Source organism: Pelophylax lessonae, assembly GCF_965119305.1.
Source record: "Pelophylax lessonae genome assembly, chromosome: 1".
Taxonomy (NCBI): Eukaryota; Metazoa; Chordata; class Amphibia; order Anura; family Ranidae; genus Pelophylax; species Pelophylax lessonae.
Window position 1 is genome coordinate 848,315,523 of NC_138768.1, and position 15,713 is coordinate 848,331,235.

Sequence of the window (15,713 nt, forward strand, 5' to 3'; positions counted from 1 at the left end):
GCCAGTAGACAAGGGTGTATGGAGCAGGAGATCAGTAGCATACAAAAACTGGAACAAGAGGTGGGCTCTGGAACAGCGCAGCAGGGAGGGAGTCAGGGTGCAGGGTGCACCAAGCGCAGGGTAAAACATAAGAAGTAGTCCAAGGGTAGGCAATGCCTGCAACATTAACACAGGGGCCAAGTAGGTCAGAGACACTAACTAGGCCAGGGACAAATGCAGTGTTATCGGGGTGTCTTTCCCAGCCCCAGGGGGAAAGCTCCTAGGTTTGGCTCTCTTGCGTGAGAAGACTTGCCATTCTCCAGAAGGTTCTGAGGCGGACAGGGGAGCCTCAGGAGGAACAGTGCGGTCCACAAGGATTCCCCACTTGGTCAGTAGAGACATACCCTCTTCCAAGGAGGAGATGGTCACCGTGGAGTTCTGATAGGTGATATTGTGGGGGATGCGGTGGTTGCGCAGGGCCTTGGTGACAGTGGCCAGGTTTCTACGCTTTTGCAGCGTGTGCCTAGAGAGGTCCGGTAGGACTTGAATGTTGGGGTAATCTCCAGGCATAACTTGAAGTTGGCGGGCAGCTTGGAGGATCCTGTCTTTCACCTGAAAAAAGTGCACCCGAAGGAGCACATCCCTGGGTAGTTCAGGGGCTATGAAGCCCGGCTTGGGGATCCTGTGGATACGATCTATCTCTAAGTCAGAGGCTGAAAGGGAAGGGATCAAGGCAGAGAAAAGATCAGTAGCCACTTGCCTGAGATGTTGAGGCTGAACGTCTCTGGGATCCCCCTCAGCTTCAAATTGTTCCGACGGGATCGGTCCTCGAGGTCCGCCACCTTGTCTCTCAGCCACGCAATGTCCTCAGCGTGGCCGTTGTGAGCAGCCACCATGGTGTTGAGTGAGAGAGAGCATTTTTCCAAGGAAGTTTCCACATGCTCCACCCTGGTCTCTAGATGTCTCACCTCCTTCTTGGTCTGAGTGAGGCCTTGGTAGAGGTCTGAGTGGAGAGAGGACCACAGGGAGTGCATCATGTCTTTCAGTAGAGAGGCAGACACTGGCTGGTCTTCTGAGGGAAAGGCAGCAAATGGATCCCTTGGTGTCTGCGCTGGGGTCTCCCCAGGCTGTGGAGAAGCTGATGCGAGATCCATCCCGCAGGCCTGATCAGGGTCCGGTGGCGGGGAGCTCCATCTGGGCTTTTGCTTTGCCGGACTCCTGGCTGAGGGTGAGGGAGGAGTGGAGGATCCGGACGAGTTTCCACTGTCCGGGTTCGCTACTTGCCTCACAGGCTGGCCTCGATGCTCGCCGGAATAGTGGGATGCTTGCTGTTGCGGCGTACCCGCGCCATGCTGGCGGAGACCCGCGGCGGAGGAGATGAGAAAACCGTCCAGCCGATTCGCCTGAGATGAGCCCTTCTTCCCCTTCATCCTTCCCGGGGGCTACAGAAGCGCAGGAGAGGTAAGTTTACCCGCTTTGTGGGCTGTAGTGGGCTGAAGTCCCGGATGGCCGAGCGGAGCTGCCGGTCTAAGCGTCCATCTTGCAGCACCGCAGGCCACGCCCCCATTGTGCTACCTCTATTGATGAAGTAACAAAACCTTGATCTGATCTTCAGGATGAATCCATTGCTGGTCTGCCTGTATGTGCAGACTTGTTGGTAGATGGCTCATCCCTCAGACGACCTGATGGGTTAACATTAGCTGCCTGTGCGGTAGGTAGTAAACGGTGAGAGCCGACTACTGCATACTGAAATTCTGCTAAATTCTAAGTCAGCGCAGGCTGCGGAACTTATAGCTCTCTGTGTTGCATTAGAGCTAGCAGAATGAGATACGGTAAATATCTACAGTGATTCTGCGTATGCTGTGGGTATATTGCACAGCTTTGCACAATTATGGCAGGAAAGGGGTTACTTGATAGCAACAGGAACACCCATTCAATAAAAAGAGTTAATTGTCAGACTGTTGTTTGCAGTCCAATCGCCTCTTAAAGTAACAGTAATTAAATGTAAAGCACATACCGGGTTTAATGACAGTGTATCAGTTGGAAATGTTTTGGCCGATAAATATGCTAAAAAAGCTATTTACTCTTATCGGCCGCCTGCAGTCCCTACATTTTTGGTCACAAATCTTCAAGTGGACCATGGGGTTGTCAAGGCCCTACAGGAAATTTCACCCCACTGATCCACTTGGTCTACAAAAAGAACTGTTTGTGGACAAGATGGTCTGTGGAGGTCAAATGACAAGCTGATTGCTCCACCGACTCTTTTTCCTTCATTGTTTGCCTTGAGCCATGGGCCTTGCCATGTCTCAACAGGAGGGAACAAACAGTGGTGGGCACCAGGGTTTTACACATATGCTGTTAAACAAGTTAACGAATGTACTGTATGTCAAATGCATAACATGGGTAAACCAGTGCCTACCCCTATGAAACACATTCAGCATATTGAGGAGCCGTTTCAAAATTGTGTAGACTGACTTCTCAGATATGCCCCCTTGTGGCCGATTTAAGTATCTTTTAGTTTGCGAAGAATGATGCCAGAACTGTAGTTAAGTGTCTTACTAGAGAATTGATTCCTAGCTTTGGTATGGGAGCTGTGATCTCTTCAGACAGAGGTACACACTTTGATAACAAACTAATAGCAGAGGTAGTAGATATCTTAGGTCTAAAACAACAGTTACACACCACATATAGACCACAGGTTAGTGGGATGGTGGAACGCAGTAAGCAAACCATAAAAAAGTATCTGGCTAAGATGACTACTAATGGAAAGAGCACATGGGTAGAAGCATTGCCTATAGCCCTGGCAACTATCAGGACTACCCCTAAGGAGAAGATGTATTGTTTGGGCGCCCTCCTAAAAGACTTCCTACAGCTTCTGTAACATCAGAAACAGTGACTTTAAGACTTTAACACAAATGTGTTTTCTGATACTTTTTCCAAAGCAGGACAACCAGTGGACCTAAGTGAAAAGACTCATGGACTAAATTCTGGAGAGTGGGTGTACATCAAGAATCACACCCCCAGGACTACTCTGTCCCCTAAGTGGAAGGGACCGTTCCAGATTATTCTTGTGTCTCCCACAGCTGTAAAGCTAAAGGACTACAAGTATTGGGTGCATGGTTCCTATTGTAAGAAAGCAGTAGCTTTGAACAAACATACAGGCCAGTGTACTGCTGGCAAGGACTTTTCTGTACCTTTACCTCCTAGGTCATCTCCATTATTGACTCGGGCTCGAGCCAGAAGACTACGAATATGGAAGAATGTCTCTTACAGTACCTAGAGCTGATATGCATCTCTGAGGAATTATCCTAAGTGGAGGAGCCTTGGTGTGGATCACAGTCATGATGTATGAATGGACTCACATGATAAAAAAAGGTGAGACGCATGATACCTTTTTCCTCAATGCTACTGTAATGACTAAAATGTTACACATTACCCCAGAGTCTGGAGTTGAACAAAGGCTGAAGAGAGACTTATATGATAAACTGAGACAACCCTTCTATAATTCCTTTGTGGCTATGCAGTTGCAAGCTGCCAAGAAGTTGGAAATCACTCAATGCTGGATATGCACACACTCCCCTATCTCGCATAAGAATTTGCCCTTACTAGGTATAACCAGTACCCTAGCTAAGATAGAAGACGGTGCTCACTTTGGTGATATCAGTGCTAATATGGTTGACAAGGCCATTTCACTGCTACTATTTACCAAGGCCCCAATGAGAATACCAGCAGTATGTATTAACTTTACCCGCATTTATCCGCCAGAACTACTTGAGAAAGGTTTCAAGAATACTGTTCTGCTTCGTGTTATTGAACTGTTGTATAACACTAGTCAGACAGCTTAACAATAATTCAGAAGTCAAGAAACGTGAGACATCAAATCTGTATGTATTCTTTTTTCTGAATAACTTTGTAAAACTACAACATAAGCATAAACAAAACATATGTGTCAGTACATTAAACATTATACAGCAGCCTCACTCCATCAGTGGATGTACTTACAGACAATTCTCTGATTATTCCTGGAATAGATAAGAGTTCTTCTGAATGCTGTCAGGAATAGTTATGAAATGGAGGAAATACAGTTCCAGGTTAAAGGTTACTGCTAGTGTTGAGCGAACACGGACTGTATTATTCGTGTTCGTACCGAATAATTGGATTTTTTTTACCCGAACACGGACACGGACACTTTACTGTATGTTCGGGTAAAAATCCGTGTTCGGTCGTTTTATTTCCGGGTTTTGCATGCTTTGGCGCTCTTTTCATGGCGGGCTTTCAACAGCCAATCAACAATCGTTTAACTGGTGTGCCTTAAGCCATCCCAGCCATGCCTGCAAATGTCTTAGTAGCTGTGATTGGCCGTCTGAAGCATGTGACCAAGTCTTTATAAGTTCGAGGCAGCCGCCGCAGCAGCGTCATTCTGCTGCTTAGCTAAGGGACAGAGCACACATCAATGTGCTGGCTGCTGATTAGGGAAAGATAGGCAGGAAAAAACCATTTGTGTCCGGATAGAATTGAGGGACAGGTCGGAGTGTTTAGGCAGGGCGAGTTGTAGGCATTTTAGGGATAGAGTCTGCTGAATTATAGGGTCAGTGTCTTCTACAAACTACAATCGATATTGCTGTGTGGGGGGTGGGGTGAATCTGCACTCAATCCTGATCTACGATCTCTTCTCAATCCTGTTAGGGACAGAGTCTGCTGAATTTTAGGGAAACTGTGTTCTACAAACTACAATCGATATTGCTGTGTGGTGTGGGATTGGAGATAGGCAGGTGTCAGTGATCCACATCCATTTTTCTGTGTGTGAGCTGCAGTGAACACAATCTTTTTGGGCTGCAGTGAACACAATCTTTTTGGGCTGCAGTGAACACAATCTTTTTGGGCTGCAGTGAACACAATCTTTTTGGGGTGCAGTGAACACAATCTTTTTGGGGTGCAGTGAACAAAATCTTTTTGGGGTGCAGTGAACACAATCTTTTTGGGGTGCAGTGAACACAATCTTTGTGGGGTGCAGTGAACAAAATCCTTTGTGGGGTGCAGTGAACACAATCTTTTTGGGGTGCAGTGAACACAATCCTTTTTGGGGTGCAGTGAACAACATCCTTTTTGGGGTGCAGTGAACACAATCTTTTTGGGGTGCAGTGAACAAAATCCTTTGTGGGGTGCAGTGAACACAATCTTTTTGGGGTGCAGTGAACACAATCTTTTTGGGGTGGAGTGAACAACATCCTTTTTGGGGTGCAGTGTACAAAATCATTTTTGGGGTGCAGTGAACAAAATCATTTTTGGGGTGCAGTGAACACAATCTTTTTGGGGTGCAGTGAACACAATCTTTGTGGGGTGCAGTGAACACAATCTTTTTGGGGTGGAGTGAACAACATCCTTTTTGGGGTGCAGTGAACAACATCCTTTTTGGGGTGCAGTGAACACAATCTTTTTGGGGTGCAGTGAACACAATCTTTGTGGGGTACAGTGAACAGAACCTTTGTGGGGTGCAGTGAACAGAATCTTTGTGGGGTGCAGTGAACAGAATCTTTTTGGGGTGCAGTGAACACAATCTTTGTGGGGTGCAGTGAACAAAATCATTTTTGGGGTGCAGTGAACAACATCCTTTTTGGGGTGCAGTGATCAAAATCCTTTTTGGGGTGCAGTGAACACAATCTTTTTGGGGTGCAGTGAACAAAATCCTTTGTGGGGTGCAGTGAACAGAATCTTTGTGGGGTGCAGTGAACACAATCTTTGGGGGGGTACAGTGAACACAATCTTTTTGGGGTGCAGTGAACACAATCTTTGTGGGGTACAGTGAACAGAATCTTTGTGGGGTGCAGTGAACACAATCTTTGGGGGGTACAGTGAACACAATCTTTTTGGGGTGCAGTGAACACAATCTTTGGGGGGTACAGTGAACACAATCTTTTTGGGGTGCAGTGAACACAATCTTTGTGGGGTGCAGTGAACACAATCTTTGGGGGGGTACAGTGAACACAATCTTTTTGGGGTGCAGTGAACAACATCCTTTTAGGGTGCAGTGAACACAATCTTTGTGGGGTGCAGTGAACAACATCCTTTTAGGGTGCAGTGAACACAATCTTTGTGGGGTACAGTGAACAGAATCTTTGTGGGGTGCAGTGAACACAATCTTTGGGGGGTACAGTGAACACAATCTTTGGGGGGTGCAGTGAACACAATCTTTGTGGGGTGCAGTGAACACAATCATTGTGGGGTGCAGTGAACTCAATCTTTGTGGGGTACAATGAACACAATCTCATACTTCTGAAGATTTGAGGGTGCTGCCTGTTCCATACTCCCCCTACTCCTCATCTAGCCTTTTAGGGGTACAAACAATAGTAATTGGGGCCTAGTGTGGTTGTGTACGTGTGATATACATACACTTTTTTTGGATCATATTTTCTATTCCGCTATTTAATCAAAAACCTTTGGGGATCAGTTAAATTGGGGGATAGTCTGTGTTGGTACGTGTGAGAGAGATCCACCTTTCCAAGTTGTTGGGGTTCATCTCATACTTCTGAAGGTTTGAGGGTGCTGCCTGTTCCATACCCCCCCCCCTACTCCTCATCTAGCCTTTTAGGGGTACAAACAATAGTAATTGGGGCCCAGTGTGGTTGTGTACGTGTGATATACATACACTTTTTTTGGATCATATTTTCTATTCCGCTATTTAATCAAAAACCTTTGGGGATCAGTTAAATTGGGGGATAGTCTGTGTTGGTACGTGTGAGAGAGATCCACCTTTCCAAGTTGTTGGGGTTCATCTCATACTTCTGAAGGTTTGAGGGTGCTGCCTGTTCCATACCCCCCCTACTCCTCATCTAGCCTTTTAGGGGTACAAACAATAGTAATTGGGGCCTAGTGTGGTTGTGTACGTGTGATATACATACACTTTTTTTGGATCATATTTTCTATTCCGCTATTTAATCAAAAACCTTTGGGGATCAGTTAAATTGGGGGATAGTCTGTGTTGGTACGTGTGAGAGAGATCCACCTTTCCAAGTTGTTGGGGTTCATCTCATACTTCTGAAGGTTTGAGGGTGCTGCCTGTTCCATACCCCCCCTACTCCTCATCTAGCCTTTTAGGGGTACAAACAATAGTAATTGGGGCCTAGTGTGGTTGTGTACGTGTGATATACATACACTTTTTTTGGATCATATTTTCTATTCCGCTATTTAATCAAAAACCTTTGGGGATCAGTTAAATTGGGGGATAGTCTGTGTTGGTACGTGTGAGAGAGATCCACCTTTCCAAGTTTTTGGGGTTCATCTCATACTTCTGAAGATTTGAGGGTGCTGCCTGTTCCATACCCCCCCTACTCCTCATCTAGCCTTTTAGGGGTACAAACAATAGTAATTGGGGCCTAGTGTGGTTGTGTACGTGTGATATACATACACTTTTTTTGGATCATATTTTCTATTCCGCTATTTAATCAAAAACCTTTGGGGATCAGTTAAATTGGGGGATAGTCTGTGTTGGTACGTGTGAGAGAGATCCACCTTTCCAAGTTGTTGGGGTTCATCTCATACTTCTGAAGGTTTGAGGGTGCTGCCTGTTCCATACTCCCCCTACTCCTAGCCTTTTAGGGGTACAAACAATAGTAATTGGGGCCTAGTGTGGTTGTGTACGTGTGATATACATACACTTTTTTTGGATCATATTTTCTATTCCGCTATTTAATCAAAAACCTTTGGGGATCAGTTAAATTGGGGGATAGTCTGTGTTGGTACGTGTGAGAGAGATCCACCTTTCCAAGTTGTTGGGGTTCATCTCATACTTCTGAAGGTTTGAGGGTGCTGCCTGTTCCATACCCCCCCTACTCCTCATCTAGCCTTTTAGGGGTACAAACAATAGTAATTGGGGCCTAGTGTGGTTGTGTACGTGTAATATACATACACTTTTTTTGGATCATATTTTCTATTCCGCTATTTAATCAAAAACCTTTGGGGATCAGTTAAATTGGGGGATAGTCTGTGTTGGTACGTGTGAGAGAGATCCACCTTTCCAAGTTGTTGGGGTTCATCTCATACTTCTGAAGGTTTGAGGGTGCTGCCTGTTCCATACTCCCCCTACTCCTAGCCTTTTAGGGGTACAAACAATAGTAATTGGGGCCTAGTGTGGTTGTGTACGTGTGATATACATACACTTTTTTTGGATCATATTTTCTATTCCGCTATTTAATCAAAAACCTTTGGGGATCAGTTAAATTGGGGGATAGTCTGTTGGTACGTGTGAGAGAGATCCACCTTTCCAAGTTGTTGGGGTTCATCTCATACTTCTGAAGGTTTGAGGGTGCTGCCTGTTCCATACTCCCCCTACTCCTCATCTAGCCTTTTAGGGGTACAAACAATAGTAATTGGGGCCCAGTGTGGTTGTGTACGTGTGATATACATACACTTTTTTTGGATCATATTTTCTATTCCGCTATTTAATCAAAAACCTTTGGGGATCAGTTAAATTGGGGGATAGTCTGTGTTGGTACGTGTGAGAGAGATCCACCTTTCCAAGTTGTTGGGGTTCATCTCATACTTCTGAAGGTTTGAGGGTGCTGCCTGTTCCATACCCCCCCTACTCCTCATCTAGCCTTTTAGGGGTACAAACAATAGTAATTGGGGCCTAGTGTGGTTGTGTACGTGTGATATACATACACTTTTTTTGGATCATATTTTCTATTCCGCTATTTAATTTAACTGGGCCTCCATGCGAGACCTGTGTGCCTTGTTGCGCTGTTTTGAGTACTCCACCAACATGGCCAGTGGCAATGACGCCGTTCTCAGCTTAACTATCCCACTTCTATGCCTCCTTGAAAAAACAATTCGGGCGATGATGGAAGAGGATGTGGCACAGGATGAGGAGGAGGAGGAGGATGAAGAGGTAACATTTCCAAGGCTTTCAGGGCAGTCATTCGCAAGGGGCTCCGAGGGTGGGTTCCTGCACACGCAAACGCCAGGGACGCAATTGTCCAGCAGGGGCACAGTTCTGGAGGATGAGGAGGATGAGGAGGAGGAGGAGCTGGAGGAGGAGATGGAACCATGTTCACAGCAGGGTGGCACCCAGGCCAGCTCATGGCCATCACTGGTGCGTGGCTGGGGGGATACAGAGGACACGGACGATACACCTCCCACAGAGGACAGCCTTTCGTTGCCTCTGGGCAGCCTGGCACACATGAGCGATTACATGCTGCAGTGTCTCCACAACGACCGCCGAGTTGCCCACATTCTAACTTGTGCTGATTACTGGGTGGCCACGCTGCTGGATCCCCGTTACAAGGACAACGTACCGTCCTTAATTCACTCACTGGAGCGCGATCGCAAGATGCGCGAGTACAAGCGCACGCTGGTAGACGCCATGCTGCTGGCATTCCCATCTGACAGCGGGGCCACAGTGGAAGCACAAGGCAGAGGAGGAGGAGGAGGAGGTCGCCAACGCAACCAGGGCACCGCCAGCACCTCAGAAGGCAGGGTTAGCATGGCCGAAATGTGGAAAAGCTTTGTCAGCACGCCACAACAAACAGCAGCACCAGCAGCTCAGATGGAACGTCTTAGCAGGAGGCAGCATTTTACCAACATGGTGGAGCAGTATGTGTGCACACGCCTACATGTAGTGAATGACGGGTCTGCCCCCTTCAACTTCTGGGTCTCCAAATTGGGCACATGGCCTGAGCTTGCCCTTTACGCCTTGGAGGTGCTGGCGTGCCCTGCAGCCAGTGTATTATCTGAACGGGTATTTAGCACGGCTGGGGGCGTTATAACAGACAAGCGCAGCCGCCTGTCCAGAGACAATGTGGACAAGCTCACGTTCATTAAAATGAACCAGGCATGGATCCCACGGGACTTTTCCGTACCTTATGCAGAATAGCAATGGATACCGACCTTACCCACCCATTGTTCCATTTTTGCTCTTTCTCACTCTTTTGGGGTGTACCCTCATTTAAAATTTTTGAAAAGAAGCAGTGTTGGCTACCTCGTCCTCCTCCTCAGGGCCAGATTAATGTAGGGGCTATTGGAGCTGCAGCTCCAGGCCCCTACCTTTTATATAGGCCCCGGGTTGGCCATATTCACTGTTACCGCTCTTCTGTCACTTGTAAACACAGAAGTCTGGCTTCTATGCTCGCTTCCCCAGGCAGCACCCTCAGAACCTCCCCACACAGCGTGAAGGCCGGACAAGGAGGGACAGTTGGCGATGCATGGATGTGTTTATGGGCTTCAGAGACAGCATCCCATGTTGAATTAGGCATGCATGGCTGCACCCTTCCTCCTCTGGGTGCATGGCAAGGCACGGCCCTTAAGGCCCTTCAAAATCCTCAGCACCAAGCCCATGATGCTGTTAATCCGGCCCTGGTCCTCCTCCACCGCCGCTTCCACCTACACCGCCCATAGGTGTGCGCAGCCTATTGCATTAAGGTGTGCACCCCAAAGTTGAAATACACATGCATGTGTTTGCCAGCAGGGAGAGTAATGTATCGGGGCCATGTACCTGTAGGCAAGGAGAAATAGAGCAGAGCAGGTCCCAGGGAGATCTTTCCCATCTCCTCACTGGCAATGCTATGTGCCCTAGGTGATTAGGGTGTGCCCAGGCACACCCAGCACACCCTGTGCGCACGCCTATGTCACCGCCACATCCACCACCACCTCAACCTCCCTCCTACTCCATATGGGCCTCGTCCTTCAGAGATGAAGAAGAACATTGTTTTATTTTTCTGTTTTTTTTTTGTTGTTTTAAGTTATTTCCCTATCCACATTTGTTTGCAGAGCACTTGCCATGCTCTTAATTACGTTTTGCTGCCATTTGCAGCACTCTAGCCCTTTCCTTTGGTGTTTTAGAGCCATTTTAGTGCCTTAAAGTTCGGGTCCCCATTGACTTCAATGGGGTTCGGTGTCCGGGAAAAGTTCGGTAAAAGTCCGGGACACGGACCCGGACTTTTTTTTAAAGTTCGGCCGAACCCGTCGAACATGGACATCTAGGTGTCCGCTCAACCCTAGTTACTGCCCTTCCCTCTGAGGGGAATACCTTTTCCTGTCAAGCTTTAGCAAATACACTTCCAGGTTAAAGGTTACAGCCTCTTCCTATGAGGGAAAACATTATTTCCTATAAGCTCTGGCAAATAACTAACTCTGACCACTAGATAGCAGCAACATCAACAACATTGCAGTATAATCTGTAACAGCACTGACCAATATGGGCAGAACACTCCCTGTCTGGCATAATTTATTATGTCACTACCCAAACAATTACTGCTATGCAGAAAAAACATAAACAGGTAAATGGAATCCTACTTAGTCTGAGATCAAAACTATAATGTCAGTTATAGGTCTGAGATAAATTCTGGCAGTCTCATTTTTTACAATCTTGACCTCTACCTTTCTAACCTTGCAATCCCTGCTTGGTAGAACATTGACAATAAGTCCTATGGGCCACTCGTTTCTGCTCTCTTGGCTGTCCTTCAACAGAACAACATCACCCACTTTTACATTTGGGCGATCCTCAGTCCATTTCCTGCGGCGTTGCAGGTTTGACAGATACTCTCTCTTCCATCTTTTCCAAAAGGTGTCTGCCAAGCATTGTACTTGCTTCCATTGTTTCGCATGGACTTGGGTTGTACTTATGGTTCCAGATGGAGCAGACAAAGAGTTCACCTTTTGAGACAACAACATTGCTGGGGTAAGGACCATAGGTGTATCTGGGTCCGAGGACACAGGAACTATAGGCCTGGCATTCATAATAGCTGTCACTTCTGCCATAAAGGTGCTTAAAGTCTCATGGGTCAAGTTAGCAGGTTTGGTTTGTAGCAACATAGCGTCCAAGATTCGCCTGGCAATACCTATAAGTCTCTCCCAGACACCACCCATGTGTGAGGAGTGTGGAGGATTAAAGACCCATGTACATCCTCTGTCTTGGAGAAAGTCTTGCAATTGTGATTCACTGTCACAAATGTTAAGTTCTTTGCAGGCTCCTACAAAGTTTGTTCCTTTGTCAGAACTGAACAGTTTTGCTGGGCCACGAATTGAGAAGAATCTCCTCAAGTACAGATAGAACCTCCTAGTGGTGTTGCAAATGTACCCTAGGACAGTCTTGCTATCAGTGAAGAATTTCACAGCATCAAAGTCAGTGTCTAGTTCATCTGTGATTAGCTCAGACATTTCGACTGCAAGTACAGCAGCACACAACTCTAAACGAGGAATAGTGTGGGCTGGTTTAGGGCTTAATTTGGACTTTCCCATGACAAATCCAACATGACACACATTTTCTGCATCAACTACTTTCAAGTAAGCTACTGCACCTATAGCTGTGGTGGATGCGTCTGAAAAGATACACAGTTCCTTCCTGCAAGCTGATGATAGAGATACAGGCACATAGCATCTGGCTATCTTTAGGTGCTCTAACGTTTGCAAGGATTCTGTCCATTGAACCCACTCACTTAGTCTCTCCTGTGGAAGCAATGCATCCCATTCACTTTTCCCAGATGACAGTTCCCGAACTAGGGCCTTACCTCTTATTGTCACAGGCGATACAAACCCTAGGGGATCATAGAGGCTATTTACAGTAGATAGAATGCCTCTACGTGTAAAAGGCTTTTCCTCTGAGGAAACTCTGAAAACAAAACTATCTGATTCTAGATCCCAACTTAGGCCTAGGCTTTTCTGCAGGGGAAGAGTGTCTGTACCCAGGCAAAGATCTTTTAGGTCCTTAGCTCTGTCTGCTACAGGGAAGGCTTCCATTACTTCTTGGCTGTTGGAAGCAATTTTATGAAGACACAGGTTGGATTCTGCCAGCATTTGCTTTGCTTTACTGAGGATGGAAATTGCATCTTCAGGTGTGCTAGCAGAAGCGAGTCCATCATCTACATAGAAATGTCTCAATACAAAGTGTTTGGCTTCTTGTCCATAGCGCTCTGCATCTTTTTGGGCAGCTTTTTGCATGCAGTATATAGCGACAGAAGGAGATGGGCTATTGCCAAATACGTGCACTTTCATTCTGTACTCGACAATTTCTTTGTCTATATCATTGTCTTTGTACCAGAGAAAACGTAGAAAGTCTCTGTGGTCTTCTCTGACAAGAAAACAATAAAACATTTGTCGCACATCTGCTGTGAAAGCAACAGGCTCTTTTCTGAAGCGCATGAGGACACCTAGCAAAGTATTGTTTAGGTCAGGGCCACTCAAAAGTACGTCATTTAAAGAGACTCCTTTATACTCTGCGCTAGAATCAAAAACTATTCTGATTTGGTTAGGTTTGTGTGGATGGTAGACACCAAACATTGGTAGATACCAGTGTTCCCTGTCTGTCTCAAGTGGTTCTGCAACTTCAGCGTGATCGTTGTCTAGCATCCCTTTAATGAATTCAATGAAATCTCTTTTCACCTCTGGCTTTCTCTGCAGTGTTTTGCTGAGTGAATGCAAACGCTTCATGGCTTGTTCCCTGTTACTAGGCAAAACACGTCTGGGTGTGCGAAAGGGGAGAGGGGCCACCCAACTGTGATTGTCATCTTGGTAAGCCTCTCTATCCATAATCTGCAAGAAGGTCTGATCCTCTATAGAGAGGGCCTGTTTGTCATCATCTCTAGTTTTCTGGAACACTGTAATCCCTAGATTGTCTGTTTCAATGTTGGAATTGACTTCTTCTTTACCATATAGTGTAAAAGAGTCACAGTGTTGTGTTGACCTGCCAAAGCTTTCCTTGACAACGAAGCTGTTGTGACAGGGACTGAGAAGGGATGTGCGTCCATTTGTTAACACAGACGTCTTCAGAGTGCTAATGTTGTCAGGCTGGTGCACTGTCCCCAGGCAAACTTCTCCTACAATGACCCACCCCAGGTCCAGTCTCTGTGCATAGGGGGCATTATAAGGTCCATTTATTTGCTGGCGCACCTTGTGTACCTGAAGGATGTCTCTCCCAAGAAGTAGAAGGATAGAAACATCTGGCTCAACAGCTGGGATAAGGTGAGCAATTGAGCGGAGGTGAGGGTGGTGATGGGCTACTTCTGGAGAGGGAATCTCAGTTTTGTCATCAGGTATCATGCCACACTCTATTAGGGTAGGAAGAGAGAACTGTACTTTCTTATTGAAGGATTCAATGGTAAAGTCAGTAGCTCTTCTCCCTGTGGTTTCAATTGTCCCCGCACATGTCCTTAGAGTGTATGGAACTGCACTTGCCTTAAGGTTAAAGATATCAAAGAAATCCGACTTTGCAAGGGATCTGTTGCTCTGTTCATCTAGCACTGCATACATTTTCACTGCTCTTTCTCTCTTGCCAGTGGGATACACGGTCACTAAACAGATTTTTGAGCATGATCGTGCACTCTTGCCTTGTCCACATACTTCAGTGCAATTAGACATTACTGAGGAGAGTGGGGTCTCTTGTTGCTCCCTGCCCTGATCTTTCCTGGGTTCTACAGTCTCTAGTGGAGCAGGAGCAGGGCCAGGGTGTAAAGCCTCAATATGTCTCTCACTGCCACATTCTGTACATTCTACTGGTATTTTGCAGTCTTTGGCAATGTGATAAGCAGACCCGCAGCACTTGAAGCAGATGCCGTTTTGTTTAAGGAAGGACATCCGCTCTGCAATGGGTTTGCTTCTAAAGCCTTTGCATTTCTTTAGTGGATGTGGTTTTTTGTGTATTGGGCATTGTCTATCAGGGTTTTCTATGGTGTGTACCTTGTGGGTGCTTTGGTAGTCTGTGACTTCTGAAGGTACAGCTGTTTTGTGTGTGGATACAGAGGTCCTACCGTGAGGTCTCTCAGGTCTGTGCGATTGATTGCCGCTGGTGGTGAAGGCGAAACTGGGATCACTTCGGATTTTCGCTTGCTGTCGGACAAACCTAGAAAACACAGAGAAAGGGGGAAAGGCAACTCCATAATCTTCTTTGAATTTACCTCCCACAGACATCCACTTGTCTTGCAGATTTGAGGGCAGTTTCTCTACTATGGGATTAGTGCCTCTAGCTGTATCTAGATATGAAAGTCCTGGTAAGTAGCCATCCTCTTTGGCATATTCTATCTCTAGTAGAAGATCACTTAGTTCTTGTAGCCGCACGTTGTCTCTGTAGCCCACTTTGGGAAAGACTTCAAGTTTTCTCAACAGTGCTCCTTCTATTACCTCTGGGGATCCATATGTTTCTTCGAGCCTTTTCCAGGTCATGTTGAGTCCTGCTTTAGGATTGAACAGGTTTGCTCTTCTCATCCTCTTCGCATGCTCTACTGACTCGGTACCAAGCCATTTTATCATTAAATTAAGCATTTCTGCTGGTGATAAGTTCAGGCCTTCAGTGGCATTCAGAAAGGAAGATTTCCATGCCCAATAGTTTTCAGGACAGTCATCGAATTGGAGAAAGCCTGAGCTAACCATTTCTTTGCGGATGAGATATTTGGTGACGTCCACTGCACATTGTTGTTCGCGCATGTAATCTATAGGTTGAGGCGATGGGAACACTTGTTTTTTGTTCTTAGGGGTTTCTGGTGCTTCATTCTTGATTTGCTGGCAGCCGTTGACCTCATGTGGTTGATTGGGCCTGCTCAGGGGGTCTGTTGATCTCGGCCTGACTTCCTTTGCTTCAGGTTTAAGAGACTGTTCCTTTGTATGCGCATCAGTAAGGTTCTGGATGTACTCACTTGTACGATCTGCAGAGAATAGAGGTTTTTCTGGAACCTCTGCGCCTTTATATGATTTTTCACTTCCTGATCGACTTGTTCCCATGTAGGCATCGGCCTCTGCTTGAGCAACTGCAA

At 46.4% G+C, this 15,713-nt stretch overlaps 1 pseudogene across 1 annotated transcript; it reads left to right on the plus strand.

The window, feature by feature from the left end:
• Positions 1-2,563: 2,563 nt before the first annotated feature.
• On the plus strand, positions 2,564-3,259 carry LOC309549766 (annotated as a pseudogene). Its single transcript has one exon. The product of its transcript is annotated as an uncharacterized misc_RNA (transcript).
• Positions 3,260-15,713: the final 12,454 nt, after the last annotated feature.